Genomic DNA, 22797 nt, shown 5'->3' on the forward strand with positions numbered 1-22797 from the left:
ACTGCCAAAGTTATTATCAAACCCACTTCCACTTAGCGAAGGTTCTTGTTTTCCTAATTACCTACAGGTTTAGTGCCACAGCCTGTTTGGAGAGGGTGATTTTCCTTACAACATCCGTCCCAAAGGAGGATTACAAATGCAAAATGCAAAAACATTCTGTGAGTGGAGGAGATGCAGGTGAATGATAGGTTCCCTCTCTCCTACTCAGAATGGTTTGCATTCTTTAAAAAGAATGCAAGGAATTCTGTGAGTGCAGAAAGATGGAATAGGGTGAGGTGAGGTGGGGTGGGGGTGTTGAGAGGATAGGGAGGGCAAAGTCAGGTTGGGATATACACACACACACCCTACTCTTTGGAAATAAAAGGAAATTTGAACAGATGGGTGCCAGTCATTTGTAAGTGAACCATAAAGGGAATTTATTACTCACAACATCTTGGAAGATAGGGTTGGGGCTAGAGATGTTCAATGTTAAAGCAGAACTCTGGTACTACACGTCACAGCACAGGAAAAGTTACTTTATGTTGAATATGACACTCCTGTGTTTAGCATTCTTCTGTAGACAATGTGCTCAGCAACCATCTTTCTTTATCATACTCAACCAGCACCAACTTGGACTCCATCCAAACCTCAGTCAACCAGCCTCTATGGGACTCCATCCTGCCTCCAGTCAGGGCTATCCATATCCAGACACACTCAAGCCTCTTCAGGCAGACAGGTCTAAACAACCAATTCCAAGCACATGCACCTTTCCAAGGTCACAGCCAAGGGAGGAAGAGCTTGCAATAGCTCAACCCAAATATTTATACTCTTTGCCATGACCCACCATTGGAAAATAAACTCCTAGTGGTTAACCTTACCCTACTCTGTGATCTCACACTAATAACAGAGGTGACAGTGCCACCTACTGACAGAAGGAAGAACTGTCAGCCAGGCTGAGCTTAGGGGTAAGCTAAAAAGATGTACTGTAAATTGGCATTGGCTGACTGCAGTCATGCATACTATATTGAAAGAGTCAACCCTACTTATGGCATGGAGGCAACGCATGGATACAATGAAAAAGAAAAAAAATGCAATACAATATAATACAATAAGATACAAATATATAATAAAATATTGTATGCAAACCAATACTCAAGGAACACATATAATACAAAAATATATAAGTATAGAAAGAGCGAGAGATTAATCACTGCTAGTTTAACCCAATGTCTACTAGGGCATTTTTAAACTCAAAACCATTATATCTTGCTCTGTAGAATATCATTATAGTTGCAAATTTTATGTAGCATGATTTTTGCACCACCTTGTTATGAAATGCAAACAATATGTTATGGAGTCCTTATAAGTCCTTATTTTTCTTACAAAGTTCTTATAACTCCTAGAATTCCACAAAATCCAAAAGAACACAGGTGGCAGCCATTCGCAGAGTGTGACCAGCTCTGTAGGGAAGACAGTAAGGGATGAACAGGAGGTGCCAGCTAAGTGCAGCATGTATAAGATGGTTTATTAAAAGTGGTTAAAATCACTCACAAGATGGCTAAAATGTCAGACTTATCAGACAGTACATCCTCAGCTTACTCCTTTAGCAGAGTCTGCTGCTGTCATCCAGGCTGGAAGATGGAAGAGTGGATCCGGGATACCCTGTGTACATCAGGAAGTGCACTGGAACAAGCGTGGAACACATGGGTTGAAGTGATGTCATTGGAAGGAGGAGGGGATTGGGACCTCTAGAAGAGGCTTCTAGAAGGAGCAAGCCTGACACTGATCTCAATCCTCTGCTCCTTTTGATGACGTCACTTTTGCCCATTCCACGCTGGTTCTGGTGCACTTCCTGATGTACACAGGACGTCCTGGCTCCACTCTTCCATCTTCCAGTCTGGATGACAGCGGTGGACCCTGCTAAAGGAGCCAGCTGAGGATCTACTATCTGATAAGTCTGACATTTTAGCATCCTAGCTCCACTCTTCCATCTTCCAGTTTGGATGACAGCGGTGGACCCTGCTAAAGGAGCCAGCTGAGGATCTACTATCTGATAAGTCTGACATTTTAGCATCCTGGCTCCACTCTTCCATCTTCCAGTTTGGATGACAGCGGTGGACCCTGCTAAAGGAGCCAGCTGAGGAACTACTATCTGATAAGTCTGACATTTTAGACATTTTAGTGTCCTGGCTCCACTTTTCCATCTTCCAGCCTGGATGACAGCAGCAGACTCTGCTAAAGGAGTGAGCTGAGGATCTACTGTCTAATCTATCTGACATTTTATCCATCTTGTGAGTGTTTTTAACCGCTTTTAATAAACCACCTTATATACATTCTGCAGTTAGCTGGCACCTCTTTTTCTTCCCTTAGAGGGATTAGAGCCCCTGTCATGTTTTTATTGCTGTCTGTGCCTCTGTCAGGGAGATTCAGGAGATTCGCCCTCTCTATTTGTCATTGTCACTGTTATAACTGAAGGTAAAGGAAAATCCCAAAGTTTGGGTTGTTTCCAGAATAGTAATAGTGGGGAAATCTTCTAATGGGCCAATGGGGACACTAGCTCTGATGACCCTGGTGACAGCCAGGAATTTTGTCACTTTGGAGGAATTTCCTCTCACTTGCTGTCTTGGCTATGGAATAAGAAGTGAAGGGAAATTTCCCCAATAGTACACAGATGGTGAAAATAAAACGTGAATGGGATTATAACTCTCCCTTACTCAAAATGCAAAACAAATGTTTGCCTTCAGTTCTTTGACCCTCTTTTACTGCCACCTCTGGGGATGGGGGGGAGAGTGTATACTTGATTAGCCAACTGTTGGCTTCCTGTGACCTCCCGGAACTGTGCTTCCCTTGCTCCCTGGATTCCGCTGTGCCACCAGAGAACATCCGTACTAGGTTTCTGGATGACATGCTGATCCAGTGGCTTCAATACTTTCTTAGGCACTATCCAGGAGCAAGTATGCAGATCAAAAGTTATAAAGTTTCTAATTTGGTTATTTTATCTTTGTCGTTAAATCTAAATATTTAGGCCAGAAATACCCAAGCAAGGAAGAACAGCAGTAGCAGTCTTGGTACAGGTAAAATTAAAAAGAAAAAAAAACTTGCATGTTGTGTTTCCCTTAAGAGCCTGCTGTCAGCTGCACTATGCAATATTGGCAGTTAACATTCTTGTAGGGTGATTCTCTCAGCCATATTGTTCTGTAAATACTGGTGGTGTACAGTACAGATCAGATTGGGTACAGATCATCAGAAATGTATTAAAGTAGGTGGAACCAAAGGGACACAGCAATGCAAATAATTATGAAAGGCAGAAAAAAATGTCATTGCATTGTGTTTAAGCTTAATCTCTCTTTATTGTAAAGTATAAAGCATTTACAAATAATACAAAAGTACATTGCATTTAAACAAAGCATATGAATAACTGAGCAAAAGTATGACATCCTCATGTGTAACACACAATATAACATTATGAAGCTATAACAGAGGGAAATAATACACAAAACAGCTATCACCAGATATAGTCAAAGCCTTGGGGATCAATTATGCTATCATACCCCATACCAGTAAGGGAGATAACATCCGGAAAGTCAATGCGTCCTGTATATAAGTGATATCATAACACTGTGAAGCTGTTATTGGACAGGACAAAAGAATAGGGACCAGAAAAGGTAGAAAGAGAAAGATGAAAGAGAGAAAATAATAAAAACATAGAAGATTAAAAAAAAAAGGGGGGGGGGAATGTTGACCTAAGCTAAAACAAAGGAGTCAAAGCCTGTTGACAATGTGAAGTCAGACCACACTGTCCACATAAGTTTGAATGATTCAGATTTATTCTCATCCCAAGCAATCATCCGTTCCATATACTCAATCTTGTCAACTTCACAAGTCCATTCCGCTATAGACGGAGCCTCAGTCTGACGCCAATGCCTGGCGATTACTGAACGAGCTGCCGTAATAAAGTAAGGGAAAATGTCACCAGCACAACTATGATCACCAATATGGGTCCAAAAGTTTTAATGAACAATCACATAGTTACAGCAAGGCAATGTTTCAGAGTCTCGCAGGACCCCTTCATCAGGAATGTGATAAATTGTGACAGAAACTGGAGAACTATTTAAGAAAACCATCCACCAATCAGAGTGAAGTGAAATGAGCCTGGCCCCACCCCATGATGTCATGTTCCCTCCAAAAATGCATTAAAATCAATGTAAACAGAAACATTACAAACTGCAAAAATAAATAAACCATAAAACAATAATCAGATGTGCATAAACTGCATTCCCTGGGATAAACATTGTGGTCACATATGTATCATAGTACTCCCCAGATTGTAATAAATTGTCAGCTGAAAGTAGCGTTGTATTCTGGAAACAATGACCAGCAGCATATATGTCCCTGACAGAAGATAAAGACTGTTGCCTAGAGATGTGGGGGGGGGGGGTGTCTCCTAGTGCCAAGTGAGCTGCAATGGGGACACACCTACAGTGGTCCTATTAGTGCAGCGGCCGACAGTTTCATGGTAAAGCATGTCACCTGCATCCACCATGCGAGTTTACTACTCACGCATGCGCTCAAAGTCATTCCTGCACCGGCCGCCATTATCATGGAAACCCATGATGTCGGTGCCGGGAAGGACAAGGCAGAGGCAGGTCAGCGGCGTCATAGAAACACATGGCGCCGACGCCACACAAGCCAATGGGTGGGCAGGGTTGCAGAGATGAGCTGTGACGAAAAAAGAACAGAAAGGAAGCAGATTGAGGGCCAGTTCACACCACATGCGTTTCAGTTACTTTTCATCTGCATCCAAAGAGAAAGTAGGCTACATGGTTGTCAATGTCATAGTTCACATCAGTGCTCGTAGTTCCATTGCGTTCCAGCCGCAGATAACACCACATCTCCTCCGTACAGAACTGCACTGGAATGCGGCAAAACGCATCAAAAAGCATCAAGACACACCAGCACGCAAAATGCTCCAAAAATGCACTGTAATACACATGTCCCCGTCTAAATTGAAAAAGAGAAGGGAGAAAATGGACTAGAATGCATAAACAATTCTTCGGAATGCATAAAAAATATGCATCAAAAACGCACCAAATGTGCCAAAAACCGTGTCAAAACCCACAGGCAAAAACGCACCTGGAACGCATCTTGACTACATCTCCATAGTGCGAACCGGCCCTGAGAATGATGATAATCGGTCCATGAATGGATCTGGGGAGAAGTGGAAGAAAAGGGAGTGATAAAAATGGAAAAGAGGCTAGAAAGGGGAAAAAAAGGAATGTGTAGGGGTGGCACAGCTCACCTGCTTGCAGAGGGATTAAGAGAGACCGTTGTGAATAGTGTGAATGTGAAAAATCTAAACCAAAAGTTATCTACAAAACTATATACAGTACATTTCAATCTTGAGGAATCATCCTAACCAAAGTTCATCTGCGATCCAAAAAACACAAATATGATGTGTTAATATTAAGTCCCCTCAGTTGTGTTGTGTCAAGTTATGGATCCAATAAGCTTCACGACGGAGGAGGAAGTTGTCACGATCTCTTCCTCTCGCTGGTCGACTGACGTGTTCGATGGTCATGCCCCTCAATTCATGTACCTGGTGTCCTGCTGAAATAAAATGGACTTCTACGGGTTTGCTCAAATCAATGGGTTCACCTTTGATACTCTTGACTAGAGCTGTCCTAATGTCACTCCTGTGTTTCTGAAATCTCCGCTTAAAAGGGACCTTTTTATTTTGCCCACATAAACTAGTGAGCATGGGCATTTCAGAATATAAATGCAGTAATCAGTGTTACAGTTCAGGTAATCCTGTATCTGGTAACGTTTCCCACTGTGGGGATGTGTGAAATGTTCCCCACAGATCAATGAATTGCATACATTACAATTGTAACACTTGCAGCAACACTCAGCAAAAATATCAACCTTGAAAGTTGGGTTTTCTGCTCTCTGAGCAGGTAGCTAATGGGATTGATGTGGAGGACGGACGGGCTAATGAGGATTATCAGGTAGGAAGATGGGTTACTGTAACAAGAGGGAGTGGTAGGGACTCACAGAAAAGGAAGGCTGGCCCTGGGTTTGAACACCCAAACAGATTTGCCAAGCTGGGTGAAGATGTGGGGGTGGCAAGCTCAGGGGTGGCAGCCCTGGATGTCACTGCTATCCCTAATAGCCGGGAGGACAGACCATCTGGGAGGGGTGGTGAGGGTAGTGCAGGAAGATGATTCATACTCTGAATGGTCTGGAGTCATCAGTGGTGTATCCCAAGGTTCAGTGTTTAGACCCTTACTTTTTAATATATTTATAAACGATATAGGGTCTAAGATTACAAATCCTATTTCAGTATTTGCAGATGACACCAAGCTGTGCAGTGGAATAACGTCCTTACAGGAAGTCTTCAATTTACAAGCCGACCTCAATGCTCTGTTTAATTGGGCAACTACGTGGCAAATTATTATTATTATTATTATTATTACTACGAGTTTATATAGCGCCAAAGGGTTTGCTCAGCGCTGTACAATAGGGGGGGACAATACATGGCACAGTACAACAAAGACAGACAGCGTACGAGGGGTAAGAGGGCCCTACTCTTACGAGCTTACAATCTAGGAATGAGATTTAATGTTGACAAATGTAAGGTTAGGCACTTGGGGGCTAAGAATATGCATGCATCATACATACTAGGGGGAGTACAACTGGGGGAATCAATGGTGGAGAAGGATCTAGGGGTTCTGGTAGATCACAAGCTTAGTAATGGCATGCAATGCCAAGCTGCAGTTTCTAAAGTGAGCAAAATCCTCTCTTGGATTAAAAGAGGTATAGACTCCAGGGAGAGAGATATCATATTACCCCTGTACAAATCATTAGTAATACCTCATCTGGAATATGCAATTCAGTTTTGGGCACCAATTCACAAAAAGAACATTGGGGAACTTGAGAAAGTACAGAGAAGGGCAACTAAACTGATACGAGGCATGGAGGAGATCATATATGAGAAAAGATTAGAGGAACTGAATTTATTCTCTCTTGAGACACAGAGGACAAGGGGGCACGTCTGGAGGAAAAGAAATTTAATCTCCAAACACGGAAAGGTTTCTTCACAGGTGAGCTGTGAAAATGTGGAATAGACTCCCTCAAGAGTTGGTTCTGGCCAACTCAGTGGATTGCTTCAAAAAAAGGCCTGGATTCTTTCTTAGATACACAGAATATAACTGGATACTAATATTTATAGGTAAAGTTGATCTAGGGAACATCTGATTGCCTCTTGGGGGGATCAGGAAGGAATTTTTTTTGCAGCAGGAGCAAATTGAATCGTGCTTTGCTGGGTTTTTTTTTGCCTTCCTCTGAATCAACTGTGGGTATAGGATTATAACTTTTTTTTTTCTATGGTTGAACTGGATGGACTTGTCTTTTTTCATCCAGACTAACTATGTAACTATGTAGCAACCCTGTCTTTCTGAGAACTTCAATACTGCCTTAGCGTATTTGGTCCTAGGGTCCGCTTGAACTAATAAGTCATGTAGAGATCTACCTTGCTTATGTGCCATTAATGGTGGATTCTTTAAGTCAGGTGATAGAGTGTCATCAGCTCTAAGGATGTTCATGTTACACATGAAGGCTTGTTTAATACATTCAGATGCTTTATTGAAGCCTTGTATAAAGAGCGGCCTGTTGGCCGCCCTAGGGCTGCCTTGAAAATCTGCCGTAGCTCTGGCTAATGCCTGGTCAAGTACTCGAGTAGGATAACCTCGTTCCACAAATTTTCTATACATGGCCTCAAGTTGTTCTATCCTGTCACTCATACAGGAACAAATGCATAACACCCTCTTGAACTGTGAAATAGGCAGGCTATCACGGAGATGCTTGAGATGTGCGCTCTGGTAATGCAGTAGGGTGTTCCTGTCTGTTGGTTTTGAGAACACAAATGTTTGGAGTGTACTCTGGTTGTTAGTGATCCTCACATCAAGATATGTAATGCTGTTGGGGGATATCTCAGGGTTGAAAATTATACCAGGAAAGTTGCCGTTAAGCTGATCAACAAACTCATAGAAAATAGATGTTTCCCCTTTCCAAATAAGGAAAATATCATCAATATATCTTAGCCAGCATTTGACATCATCAATGAACAAAGGCATGAGATAAATGTTGTGCTCCTCCATATACCCAACAAACAAATTTGCAAAGGAAGGGGCAGCAGAACTGCCTATGGCAGTGCCGCATATTTGGGCATAGATGGTCCCCTCAAATGCAAAAAAATTGCTTTCAAGTACAAAATGTAAACAATCAATAAGGTATTCACAGAGATTGTGTCGCACCAGACATCTTTTAATTTGCTTATATGAACCTGGCAGCATAGACAATACAGTAATCCTATTGCATTGTGTTTAGTAAATCTTATCATCAAATCATAATCGATGTTCTGCTTTAGTGTGGGACCAGTCTATACTGTGTATCTACTAAAGCTGACCACACAGTATAAAATTTTCTTGTTCAATTTACTTTAGATTTACCTTCAACTATGTAGTGCAAGGGCCTGTGTCAGTAATCTGGATATGACCAGAAATGTGTGAACTGACACAGGGAATATCAGGCTTCAGGAGCAATGTAAATAATATAATTTATTTGTGAGACACACCAGTATACAAACGCACAGTGCAAGCAACAATCAAATAACAAAAACCTTCACCCAATATATACATGTGCGGAACAAAAGAGTAGTCAGGGCTATCCGGGGTCATAAACAGTTGATCAAGCATGAGGTGCAGGGAGGCAGACAGGACAAGGAGCAGATCACAGGAATAGGTAACAGGGAGCAGGTAACAGGGTCATCAGGCTGGATAACAGGCATCGGGTCATCAGGCTTGATGGCAGGCATCAGGTCATCAGGCTGAATAACTGGCACTGGGTCATTAGGCAGAGTAGCGAGTACCAGATGGATAGCGGGCATCGGTTCATCAGGCTGGATAGCGGGCATCGGGTAATCAGGCTGGATAGCGGGCATCGGGTAATCAGGCTGGATAACGGGAATCAGATCATCAGGCTGGATAGCAGGCATCGGATCATCAGGCTGGATAGCGGGCATCGGGTCATCAGGCTGGACAGCGGGCATCGGGTCATCAGGCTGGATAGCGGGCATCCGGTCATCAGGCTGGATAGTGGGCATCGGGTCATCAGGCTGAATAGCAGTCATCGGGTCATCAGGATGGATAGCGGGTGTCAGGGAACAAGAAGATCGCCGCACCGCATGAATCTGCGCATGCGCAGGATCCGACAAGGCATACAGGCAGGCGGGCACTAGGACCCAGGCGTGCCTATCACCAATGATGGAACGGGCAGGCACTAGGACCCAGGAGTGCCTGTCGGCGCTGGGCGGGCTATTTAAAGAGCACCTCAGTGCTCATTCAGTGCTGACTGGTCTTCAGCTTCCCCCAGTGTCCTGCTTGTTTCCTGTGCGATTTCTTTGGTGCTGACCCGGCTTGTTCCTGACCCGACTCTGATTACTCTCCTGCTCCTGGTTCCTGACTTTGGCTCTGCTCCTGACCTTGGCTTCTCCTACTGATTCTGTACCTCGCTGCCCAACTGTTGATGACCTTAGCTTCCTTTGACCCTGCTCCTGTTCTGTGTCCTGGCTATCTACTTGCTCTGCTGCACATCAGGCATTACCCAGAACCTGCTCTGTCTGCTACTACAGTATTCTAATCAGAGGATACACTGCCTTTCCAGGCCATCATCTGCAAGAGCCGCAAGCAACAAAACTGACGCTCTTGTCCCCCTGGTCCCTAGACTCCCTCTGTTCCAACCTCAGCGGGGTCAGGGCTAGTGACACAAGTGAGGCCGACCTCGTCAATTCAGTCTCCTATCAGGTACATGACAGTACCAGTCAGCCATGATGGAGTCTGAAAGGGAGGCCTCACAATTGGGGGACATTCGCCAAGCAGTAACCACCTTGTTCCACGTGATGCATGAGTTACAGAAAAACTTTGAAACTGCAGACCGACTCTAATGTCCTCTTAGACACAGACCTCAAGACTACCCTTGATGCGGTCACGCAAACAGAGACCAGTATAACCATTCTTCTGCTCTGCCGGAACCCCGGGTGCCCACGTCTGAGTTCTTTACAGGGAATCGCAGGAAGTTCAGGACTTTTCGTAACTCCTGTGAGTTATATTTTTCCCTGCTCCCCAGGACCTTCTTGGCACCTAACACTAAGGTGGGATTCATTATCACACTCCTCAGAAATGAACCCCAGTCCTGGGCCTACTACCACCGTAAGCTACATGACCCGGCCTTAGCTTCTGTGGACTCATTCTTTACAGCAATGGCACAAATCTATGATGATCCCTTCCGGTGCCAAACTGCTGAAACGATGCTCAGTAAGCTACAGCAAGGCCAGAGACCTGTGGAAGTCTATGTCACTGATTTCCGTATCTGGTGTCCTGATACCCAGTGGAACGAGTCTGCTCTCCGCCACCAGTTCCGTCTCGGTCTGTCCGAACATCTGAAGGATGAGCTGGCTCAAGTGGGGGTGCCAACCAGGTTGGAGGGTCTGATAGAGCTGGCGATTCAGATTGACCACCGAATTTTGGAAAGGCAGAACGAGAGGTCCAATGTAAAGATTTTGATATGCTCTGAAATAGGGCCTCCTACCAATGTGGCCTCATCAGCATCATCCACCAATTCCACTAGGAGAAGCTTCTGGAGACCGCAATTATCCGCAGCGGAACGCCTTCACCGGCAGAAGTCCAACCTCTCCCTCTACTGCGGTGATGCAGATCATTTCGTGGCCACCTGCCAGGCCAAATCCCACAAGTCCTCTCCCAACTGTTTCCACATGATGCACCCTCAAGGGGCAAATCGAGCACATCTCTCCTTTCAACTGCAGCTACAACTGGCCGAAAGGACAATCAGGGTCCCGGCCATTAAAGACTCAGGTGCCTGTAGCTGCTTTATGGATGCTGAATTCACTACACAAAACCAGATTCCACTCTGTACCAAAGCACAGAGACTTGCAGTTCACCTGGCAGATGGATCTGGTATCAGTTCTGGCCCTGTGACACAGGAAACCGTGCCAATATTCTGCTACTCTACTTCAGGACACCAGGAATTCCTATGTTTAGACATCATTACCTCTCCGATCTTTCCAGTCATTCTTGGCATGCCTTGGCTAAAGGCCCACAACCCAACCATCAATTGGTTGTCCGGAGAAATCTCCTTTACCTCAGAATATTTTCTGAATCACTGTACCCCCAAAGGAACTACTGAGGCAACCCATCTTCTCAGCATTCACTCTGATCCTGAGACCATGAAACTTGTTCCTGTAGCATACCATGAATATCTGGACGTCTTCAATAAGAAAAGTGCCAACTGCCTTCCTCCCCATCGCTTATACGACTGTCCTATTGAGCTCCTGCCTGGTGCCGAAATCCCTTTCGGTAGAATCTATCCCTTATCTGAGGCTGAATTAGAGGTCCTCCGTGAATATATAAATGAGAGCTTGGAAAAAGGCTTTATTTGGCCTTCTACATCACCAGCAGGAGCCGGTATCTTTTTCGTGGAGAAGAAAGACCATACTCTCAGATCCTGTATCGACTACCGAGACTTAAACAAGATAACGGTAAAAAATCATTACCCTCTTCCGGTGATCCCTGAACTATTTCAAAGGCTACCAGGAGCATGCTTTCTTCACAAAACTGGACCTCAGGGGCGCTTACAATCTGGTGAGAATTTGGGAGGGTGATGAGTGGAAGACGGCTTTCCGAACTAGGTTCGGACACTTTGAATATCTTGTGATGCCCTTTGGCCTCTGTAATGCCCCGGCAAAATTTCCAACACCTGGTCAATGATATTTTTCGAGACTACCTGGATTTATTCCTTATCGTCTACCTGAATGACATTCTGGTTTTCTCTAGTTCCATAGAAAGCCACCGGGAGCACGTAAAGAAGACTCTGGATAGATTACGCCAGCATTGCTTATATGCAAAGGCCGAGAAATGCGATTTTGAGAGGCAATCCATCCAGTTCCTTGGGCTAGTGATCACTTCTGAGGGCATCTCTATGGACCCCCAAAATGTGTCCACCGTCTTAGAATGGCCCATCCCAGGAGACAGGAAACAGTGCAGCGCTTTATAGGATTTGCTAACTTTTATAGAAAATTTATCAAGAATTTCTCTGGAATTATCGTACCAGTAATGCAGCTTACCAGACAGAATACCCCCTTTAAATGGACTCCTGAAGCTCAAACAGCCTTCAAGCAATTAAAGGCTATGTTCACATCCACACCCATTCTGAAGCATCCGGACCCTGCTCTCGCTTTTGTCCTTGAAGTTGACTCTTCGCAGAACGCAGTTGGAGCCATATTATTCCAAAGACAGGGACTCAAATCCCTTCTGCACCCTGTTGCATTTTTCTCCCGGAAATTGAGTATTTCCGAAAGGAACTATGATGTGGGAGACCGAGAATTACTCGCCATTAAGGCAGCATTGGAAGAATGGCACTATTTACTGGAAGGTGCATCTCATCCCATTCTCATCTTCACAGACCATAAAAATCTAGAAAACCTGAAAACGGCAAAACGCCTCAGGCCACGACAAGCTAGATGGGCACTATTTTTCTCTCGTTTCACCTTCCATCTGACATACCTTCCTGGATCTAAGAATGGCAAGCCTGATGCACTCTCCCGTATGTTCCCCGACCCAATTGTGCAGCCTGAACCCGATACAATCCTGCCTGCCAAAAACGTCTTACTCCTTCAGACGGACCTTGTCACGCAGATTAAGGAAGCCATGAATAGTCATCCACCTCCCATGAATATGCATTTGCAATTAAAGGATGGTCTGTACTTCCACAAGGAGCAGATCTTTGTGCCTGAAGAACCCGGACTCTTGTTCTCCAGCGATGTCATGACCATGTTCTTCTGAGTTGGTTTCCGTTCTTTCTGGTGGCCAAACACAGTGAAGGATTGCCAGGACTATGTGAGATCTTGCAGAGTCTGCCTGAGAAATAAATCTGATAAAGCCAAGACTTGGGGCCTGTTGGAATCCTTGCCCGTACCGGAAAAACCCTGGAGCATGATCTCAATGGATTTTATCGTCAAACTGCCACCATCTGAAGGATTTACCACTATCTTCGTAGTGATTTATCGCCTGTCTAAGATGGCTCATTTCTTCCCCTTGAAACGGACTCCATCGGCCACAGAAACTGCCTACGTTTTCATCAAGGAAATCATAAGATTACATGGCGTTCCCCTGAATATTGTATCTGACCGGGGAGTGCAGTTTACATCTAAATTCTGGAAAGCTCTGTGTGAGGCATTAGAGATCAGGTTACGCTTCTCATCTGCTTACCATCCTCAAAAAAATGGACAGACAGAGAGGACAAACCAAACTCTGGAGCAATACCTCCGATGCTTCTCCTCGTAATCACAAGACGACTGGGCTTCGCTCCTTCCATTAGCAGAATTCTCCTATAACAATTCCATCCATTCCACTACAAAGCAATCTCCGTTTTTCTCTAACTATGGATACCACCCCACCTTTCTTCCAGAAATACCAGTAGAGGCCGCTGTGCCGGCAGTACAAGAAAGGATGGAGTTCCTCAGGAGGAACGGCAAAATCCTACAAAAGACAGTTTCCAAAGCTCAGGAGAGCAACAAGAAATTTTTTGATAGGAAAAAAAGGGGTAACCTGGAACTGAAACAAGGGGACAAAGTCTGGCTATCCACGGCCAATCTGAAACTAAGTTGTCCATCAAGGAAGCTTGGTCCAAGGTTTTTGGGACCATTTTCTATCAAGAGAAAGGTGAACCCTGTAGCGTTTGAACTAGAATTACCTAAAAACTTGAAGATTCACCCAGTATTCCATTGCTCCTTGTTGAAACCACACATCCCAAGTGCGTTTCCCAACCGGAATCCGGAGGCACCTGCGCCATTGCTGGTCGAAGGGAACGAAGAGTATGAGGTTGAGGCTATTCTGAACTGTAGGAAAAGGGGCGGACAGACCCAGTTCCTCATCAAATGGAAGGGTTAAGGACCAGAGGATAACTCCTGGGAACCGTCCACTAATGTCCATGCCCCACGGATAGTTCGAGCCTACCTCCATCGTCATCCTGAGAAACGAGGCTGCCCATAGGGGGGGGGGCAATGTCAGGGAACAAGAAGATCACCGCATGGCATGAATTTGCGCATGCGCAGGATCCTGACAAGGCATACAGGCAGGCGGGCACTAGGATCCAGGCGCGCCTATCACCAATGATGGAATGGGCAGGCACTAGGACCCAGGCACCCCTGTCGGCGCTGGGCGGGCTATTTAAAGAGCACCTCGGTGCTTATTCAGTGCTGACTGGTCTTCAGCTTCCCCCAGTGTCCTGCTTGTTTCCTGTGCGATTCCTTTGGTGCTGACCTGGCTTGTTCCTCACCCGACTCTGATTACTCTCCTGCTTCTGGTTCCTGACTTCGGCTCTGCTCCTGACCTTGGCTTCTCCTACTGATTCTGTACCTCGCTGCCCGACTGTTGATGACCTTGGCTTTCTTTGACCCAGCTCCTGTTCTATGTCCTGGCTACCTACTTGCTCTGCTGCACATCAGACATTACCCAGAACCTGCTCTGTCTGCTACTACAGTATTCTAATCAGAGGATACACTTCCTTTCCAGGCCATCATCTGGAAGAGCCGCAAGCAACAACACTGGCGCTCTTGTCCCCCTGGTACCTAGACTCCCTCTGTTCCAACCTCAGCAGGGTCAGAGCTAGTGACACAAGTGAGGCCGACCTCGTTAATTCAGTCTCCTATGAGGTACGTGACAGCGGGCATCGGGTCATCAGGCTAAATAGCAGTCATCGGGTCATCAGGCTGGACGGCAGGCATTGGGTCATCAGGCTGAATAACAGAAGGCGGGTTCTCAGACAGCAGGTTGGCCAATTTGGATACTTGCAGGATGGTACTGGTTGGAAAGAATTTTCACTTCTTCTTGGGTTTAGTTATTGAAGCACTGCAAGTGAATGCAGAGCTGTAAACGGAGGGAGCAGCTGAAGACAGAGAAGAGCTGAAGGATGGAACAGAAAAGGGAGCAGTTGCTACAGAAGACTTCTTGATGGGGTTAAAGGCAGGGAAGGTGCAGCGAGTGGGAACAGGGTACTGACATGTGGTTGATAGCAGGGCATACTGGGCTATAACTGTGGGTGCTGTGGGGAATGGAGGAAGAGAGCTTTGAGAAAATTAATGATTAGAAGCAGGACTGGGTTGTTGCAAGCTGACTGAGGCTGGGTGTAACAAATCTGACCATGTCTGTAGTACTGGTTGAACAAAGGTCAGCTTACACATAGCCTGTCTGACCAAAGACTGCACTGCGTTTACACAATCAACTAGCATATGTGGTGAACATGCTGAATAATGCTCAAAGAAGCAATCCGGATTATCCTCCAACAACCATACCAGTGATTCTACTTGATCTGTACTGAATGGCGGAGAAAAGTCATCCCTGCTTTCAGGGGTACTGGACAGAACCAATTCAATACAAGCCTGAATCAATGGCTGCACCTCAGAAAACAGCCTGCCCTGATCTACTAGAGAATGAGCAACCCGCATGCACTCTAGCAGCTGATCCCTGGCCCACTCCTTCAGAATCTGAAAGCAGTATTCACTGTCTTCTATTGCTAGCCGAGACAAGTACACAACCTCCTCAGGATGCATCCTTCATAAACAACAAGCCAAGATGGCTTCCCTGTGCAGCCACTTCTGGTCAGGACTGGCCTTGGTGTTATGTCAGTAATCCGGATATGACCAGAGATGTGTGAACTGACACAGGGAATATCAGGCTTCAGGAGCAATGTAAATAATATAATTTATTTGTGAGACACACCAGTATACAAACGCACAGTGCAAGCAACAATCAAATAACAAAAACCTTCACCCAATATAAACATGTGTGGAACAAAAGAGTAGTCAGGGCTAGCTGCGGTCATACACAGTTGAGCAAGCATGGGGCGCAGGGAGGCAGACAGGACATGGAGCGGATCACAGGAATAGACAACAGGTTCAGGAAAACAGGATATCACAGGCTCAAGGGAACAAACACCAAGGCACTGATTACAGGCCTAATTGCTGTTTAAGTACACCTCCTACAATCAGCCTCAGGTGATGGCTTGATTGCAGGAGGTGAGATCCTGGCTGCTTAAAGGCACTCATTGGTAAGTCCCGGTACTGCAGCCCATAGAGCAGGGTGAGCCACAGCACCACCAGCGGTGAGCTCTTTCCTGACAGCCTGCCTGATTGCATATGCATTGAAAGTGTTCAGCTTTAACCTCATATTATATGGTTTATGGTAAATCTAAAGAAAAATTTTATAATGTATGACCAGGCTTAGTGTGGTAGCAAAAAAAAAAAAAAAAAAGAAGAAACCCCCCCCTCATTTTTTACAACTCCCATGCAAATGATTGGGCATTCAAAATTAACATATGTTCACCTTATTTGCTATCATTCCCTTTGCAAAGTAAATATACACATTTTAAAATAATTGGCACCTCTGTTAACCACTAGGGGACTGCCCACAGTACATATACTGCGGCAAAGCGGCCCCTGTGCGCTGGATCACATTTATAAATGTCATCCTGTTTACTTGCTAGGGGGCATGTGCGATTGCCCTACCCGCGGCACTAATCGCGGCTGCGGATGTCAATCACCGGGACCCGGCCGGTGATTACCCGCCGGAGCCCTGTGATTGCTGCCAAACACTGACAGGGAGGACGGCTGCATTATTTTCAGTGGAGCTCTCCTCCCTGTCAGTTTTCAGCACACTGTTATGGATTGCTGAGTTCAGCTTTCCGGAACAGTATGTAACAGTGAAGAACACACACCCACCCCCTAGTAAAACACTCCCCTCACACAGTTAACCCTTTGATTGCCTAAAAATGTTAACCCCTTCCTCCCCAGTGCTATTAGTACAGTGTCAGTGCTTTTTTTCTTTGCACTGATCACTGTATTGGTGTCACTGGGGATGTAGGTGACCCCAAATCAGTTCCACCCGTGTCAGAATGTCCGCTGCAGTCCTGCCATAAGTCACTGATTGCCGCCAAAAGTCGCTGATCGCCGCTATTAATAGTATATATATATATATAAAATCCAGCATCTATACAGCCATTTGTGCACGCTATAACTTTCATGTAAACCAATTAATTTACATGTATTGTGATTTTTTTTAGCAAAGACATGTCGCAGAATACATTTTGGCCTAAAGTTATGACGAAATTTGATTTTTACTGGACATGTTTTATAGCAAAAAGTCCAAAATATTGTTTTATTTTTTTTATTTTTTTTATAGCGCAAAAAATAAAAATGCACAGGCAATCAAATACTACCGAAAGAACGCTCAATTCATGTGGAAAAAAGGAAGTAAATTTAATTTTGGTGCAGCGTTGCACGACCTCAATTGTCAGTTAAAATAACACAGCGCCGTAACACAAACCACTTCTGTAACTGCTTCCTGATCGCCCTGTAGCAGAAATACTGCTAAAGGGCGGCACGGGTGCACAAAATCATGTATATATATGTGATTTGTGCTCCTTTGGTTTTCACGCCCCTCCCAGATGGCATCAGATTGCCCGTCAGTACACCAGTAATCATATTTAACCCCTTGATTGCCAGGAAAACGCTCATGCACAATAAACCTCCATTGCTAGTATAGTATCTGAACGGATCAATATCTTTGATCAGATCAGCACTATACCCTTGTTCACATTAGTATAGTGTCCCCAAAAATGCAGCGTTAGAGGGATCAGCCCAGGCACCTGCATTTAGCGCCTACGCTTACCCCCCCTTCTCCCCCTGCAAGTGCAGTGTCAGTAGGTCACTGTTACTTGATACATTGTACACAAAACCGCAGTGTTCGCAGAATCAGGCCTGATCTCTGTTAGCACTTGCCAATAAATTTTGATAACTCTCATATGCAGCACAGTGCCAGTAGTGCCACGCTAATTTTTGTTAACTGGCGAGCACTAGTGGCCTAGTACATCCTGGTCTTTCACATACCTCTTAGATTGTAAGCTCCCAGGATTAGGCCCTCCTAACCCTCTTGTATTGAACCGTATTGTTGCTGTATTGTCTCCCGTTATATTGTAAAGCGCTGAGCAAACTGTTGGTGCTATTTAAATCCTGTATAATAATAATAATAATACTAGCACTGCAGTATCACATGGTGATGTGGTGAGTCCCATAAGTGCAGTACAAGCTGGTGCGGTGGCGAGCACAAGTATTGTCCCGCAACCACCAAGAATTAGCACACAGGCCCGTAGAGAGCCCCTAGTATCCTTCTGGATGTGCTTGCAAATCCTGATTGGCAGCCCACAAATTCTGCAGCACCCGTACTTCCCCCATTCGCTACCCAACCCGGATTTCAGGTGGAAACAGCAAATTTAACTACTTCCCTTGATTTTTGGAGCTGTTTTTCATGGAAGATCTGTATGCATTGACTGTGGATCACAGCAATTTATATGTACAACAATTGCTGCCAACCCAAATTCAAACCTTGCCGCACCATTCACATGGAAAACCCATTGTGGTTTCCAAATTTAAATTTTTTTGGGCCTAAAAAACCCTCAACATGGGCATTATTAAAAAAATGAATTGAGGTTGTATTGGTCCACAGACCTGATTCCTCATATGCCCGTGTTCTCTGCTGCCATGGCCAGGCATAGATATGAGAGTATAAAGTGTGTTATGCATTTCAACGACAATACACTCTGTCGTCCTTAAGGTGACCCTGAATTTGACTGGCTCTACAAAATTCAGCCCCTCGCAAATCACCTTAACCAAAAATTTGCAGATGTCTATACTCCCCAGCAAAAAAATCTGCGTTGATGAGTCCCTCATTAATTTTTCTGGCCGCCTTGCATTCAAACAATTTCTCCCCAGCAAGCGTGCCAGATATGGGGTCAAGATGTAGAAGACCTGTGAGAGGGCAACAGGCTATACTTATAAGTTTTGGATTTACGAGGGAAAAGAGAGACTTGGTGTCATCCTTTTTCCATATGGGGTACCACTTATACGTGGAGAATTTTTATTCAAGCGTGCCACTATTTAAACATTTGCACAATCTTGGAACTGGCGCATGTGGCAAAGTGTGACCTAATGTGTGCCCACCATTAGAAGTGGGTGGATGCAGGGCGGTATATTCTAATGGTGGGCATACCACACACTTTTTCTGGCAGAGATTTCTTCTCTTTTTTTCATTCAGTCCACAGGCTGCATACAAAAAAAAAAAAGAACATAGCATATATACCCAACAAGGAACAGCGACGTACTGGTACATCACTGGACATTGAATGGTTATATCAGGATGAGGCCTACAGCTGCAGGCATCATCCTGGTATAGTTTTTTTCAGTTGGCGATCTGCTTTCATGTAAAAGCAATCCTAGTAGCTAATTAGCTGCAGGATGGCTTTTAAAAGCAGCGGGAGATGATCCCCCTCCTCCCCCACTGCCTTCCATGGCCTTCTCGGGCAGTTCGGTGCCATCAGGGGAACCTGAGAATGCAGCTGGTGTTTCTGCCAGCTGACCATAGAGCTGATTGGAGACCAAAATGGTGCCAATCATCTCTATAGTCTAAGAAATCGGAAGCTACGAGCATTTCATCACTTCAGTTTCGCAGGATATAAACAGCGCCATTTGTAAATTGGGAAAGCATCTCATCACACCGATCTCGGTTTGATTAGATAATGTAAGGGCAGAGGAGAGATCTAGAGTCTAATAGAACCCAGATTTCTGAAAAAAGAATATATGACAATGCCCATTGAAGTTATAGGGAATATTGGCATTCTCTGTGATAGCATTAAAATTGTTTAAAAAAAATGAAATGGACAAAAAGGGGTGTAAAAATAATAAACAAATCAAAATAACTGAGGAAAAAAAAAACCTTGCCCCCCCCCTCCATGCGCGCACCTGTGTGCGTGAGCTTTGACACTGTCCCGGTATGTAAACAGCAGTTGTACCATGCATGTGAGGTATCACCATGAACATCAGATCAAAGGCAGTAATTCTAACACTAGACCTCCTCTGTAAATCTAAAATGGTAGCTTGTAAAGGCTTCTAAAACGTTGCCTAAGGATATTAAAAACGTAATCAGTTTGTGGCCATTGCACGGAGCATGCGCAGTTTTAAATCATGTCATGTTTGGTATCTATTTACTCGGCATACCATCATCTTGTATATATTACCAAATAATTGCCCAATATATTGTGTTTTTGTGCATTAAAAGTAAAAAAAAAATGATTTTGTTTTTAAATTTGCATTTGAAAAATAGCTGCGTGAGTATTATGTGACATAAAAATTGTAGCACCCACCATTTTATTCACTAGGCTGTCTGCTTTAAAAAAAATATATAATGTTTGGGGGTTTAAATTAATTTCCTAGCAAAAAATACAGATTTTTTTCATGTGACCAAAAAGTGACAGAAAAGGCTTGGTCTTCCGGTGGTTAGAAAAGTGAATAATGTGTGGTATAAACTTCTAATGCTTGGCATAAAATTCCCCACCGCCTACAGTGACCCCTTTTTGGAAAGTAGACACCCCAAACTATTTGCGGAGAGGTATGTTGAATCAATAGAAGAATTATTTTTTTTTACCACAAATTTTTGGAAAATGACAAAAAAAAGTTTGGGGTTTTTTTACACAAAATTGTCACTTAAATGATTTACTGCTCACACATACCATGGGTATATGTGGAATTCTCCCCAAAATACACTCTGCTACTTCCCTTGAGTATCGGGGTACCACATGTGAGAAACGTTTTGGCAGTCTAGCCAAGCACAGGACCCCAAAATCCAATAAGCACCTTCAGGCTTTTAAAGGGCTTTATTTCCTCATTACACTTCCTGACTACCTATCACAGTTTCGGAGGCCCTGAAATGCCAGGATAGCACCAAACCCCCCCAAATGACCACCTTTTGGAAAGTAGACACCCCAAGGAATTTGATAAGAAGCATGGTGAGTATTTTGCAGATCTTGTTTGTTGCCACAAGTTTTTGGAAAATGAAGAAAAAAAACAAAAACATATTTTTTCTTTTCTGTTTTAATATTTCAAAACCTTGTGAGAAAAAATTAGATCTACAAAATACCGTGCCTCTTTTTAAATTCCTTGGGGTCTCTACTTTCCAAAAATAGATCATTTGGGGGGTTGGTGGGGGGGGGGGGGGTTGGTGCTATCCTGACATTTCAGGGCCTCCGAAACTCTGATAGGTAGTGAGGAAGTGAAATGAAGAAGTTACGCACCTTCCGTGTTTCAAAGTGATCATTGGATTTCAGGCTCCTGTATGTGGCTAGGCTCCCAAAAAGTCTCACACATGTGGTATTCCCATACTCGGTAGAAGTAGCAGAATGTATTTTGGGGTGTAATTCCACATATACCCATGTGCGAGAAATAAATCATTCAAATGACAACTTTGTGTAAAAAAAATAAATCTTCCATGGACTCAATATGCCTCTCAGCAGATAGCTTAGGGTGTCTACTTTCTGAAAAGGGGTCATTTGGGGGTGTTTGTACTGTCCTGGTATTTTAGCACCTCAAGAAATGTGATAAGCAGTCAGAAAGTAAAAGCTATACCTATAATAGTAAAACCATAGTTTGTAGATGCTATAACTTTCACACAAAGCAATAAATATACACTTATTGGGATTTTTTTAACCAAAAACATGTAGCAGAACAAATTTTGGCCTAAATTTATGATGAAATTTCAGTTTTTTGGGATATTTTTTATGACCGATATTAGAAAATATAGTTTTTTTCTTCAAAAATGTATTTCTTCAAAAATGTTTTCGTTTATAGCGCCAAAAATAAAAAGCGCACAGGTGATCAAATACCACCATAAGACAGCTCTGTGTGAAAAAAAGGACACAAATTTCATTTATGTACCGTATTGCATGACCACGCAATTGTTCGTTAAACTAGTACAAGCACTGTATAGCAAAAAAATGGCGTAAATTGCAGTACCTATACCATAGTTTGTAGATGCTATAACGTTCACACAAAGCAATCAATATACATTTATTAGGAGTTTTTTTACCAAAAATATGTAGCAGAATACATTTTGGCCTAAATGTATAACTAACTTTGAGTTTACTTTATATTTTTTATAGCCGAAATTAAAAAATATGGTTTTTCTTAAAAATTTTTGGTCTCTTTTTGTTTATAGCGCGATAAATAAAAAGCACACAAGTGATCAAATACCAAAGCTCTATTTGTGTGAAAAAAAGGGCGTAAAGTTCGTTTGGATACAGCATTGCATGACCACGCAATTATCAGTTGAATTAGTGCAGCACCGAGTAGCAAAAAGAGGCCTGTTGTACCATGTACTTGTATAAAAAAAAGTATCCTGTTCTTTGTATTGCTCCCTTTGTGTGAAATACCTTGTGTTCTTGCCAGCCCCCTGCGTTGCTATCAAAAACTGACCATACTAGGCATGAGAGCACAACATGGTCAGTTTTCTAGCTATACTGGGAGCTAATCCAATTACCAGGTTTGTGCTGACTCACTGCCCTCCCTGCACAGCCATTCACTGGGAAGACCAGTGTGCTGCTATTTTTCCTCCCATGAAATCTTTATGCAGCTGAGAACAGAGGGGAATGTGATTTCTTAAAAAAAGTGAAAGAAAAAGGTATTTATAATGTTTTTATATCCATACACAAATGTTTTCTTTTTCATTTCTATTTTAAACCAAATGGTTTGTTTTACAAGGTGAGGGTTTTACATACACTTTAAGTCTCACTCACAGAACATTTCATGGGCATTACTACCCAGGGTATCTCATGAACAATGCAGTCAATATGCATTTATGGTTC

The sequence above is a fragment of the Staurois parvus genome, unplaced genomic scaffold (assembly GCF_062004578.1).
Source record: "Staurois parvus isolate SC_StPar_1 unplaced genomic scaffold, SC_StPar_1.0 ptg000434l, whole genome shotgun sequence".
Taxonomy (NCBI): Eukaryota; Metazoa; Chordata; class Amphibia; order Anura; family Ranidae; genus Staurois; species Staurois parvus.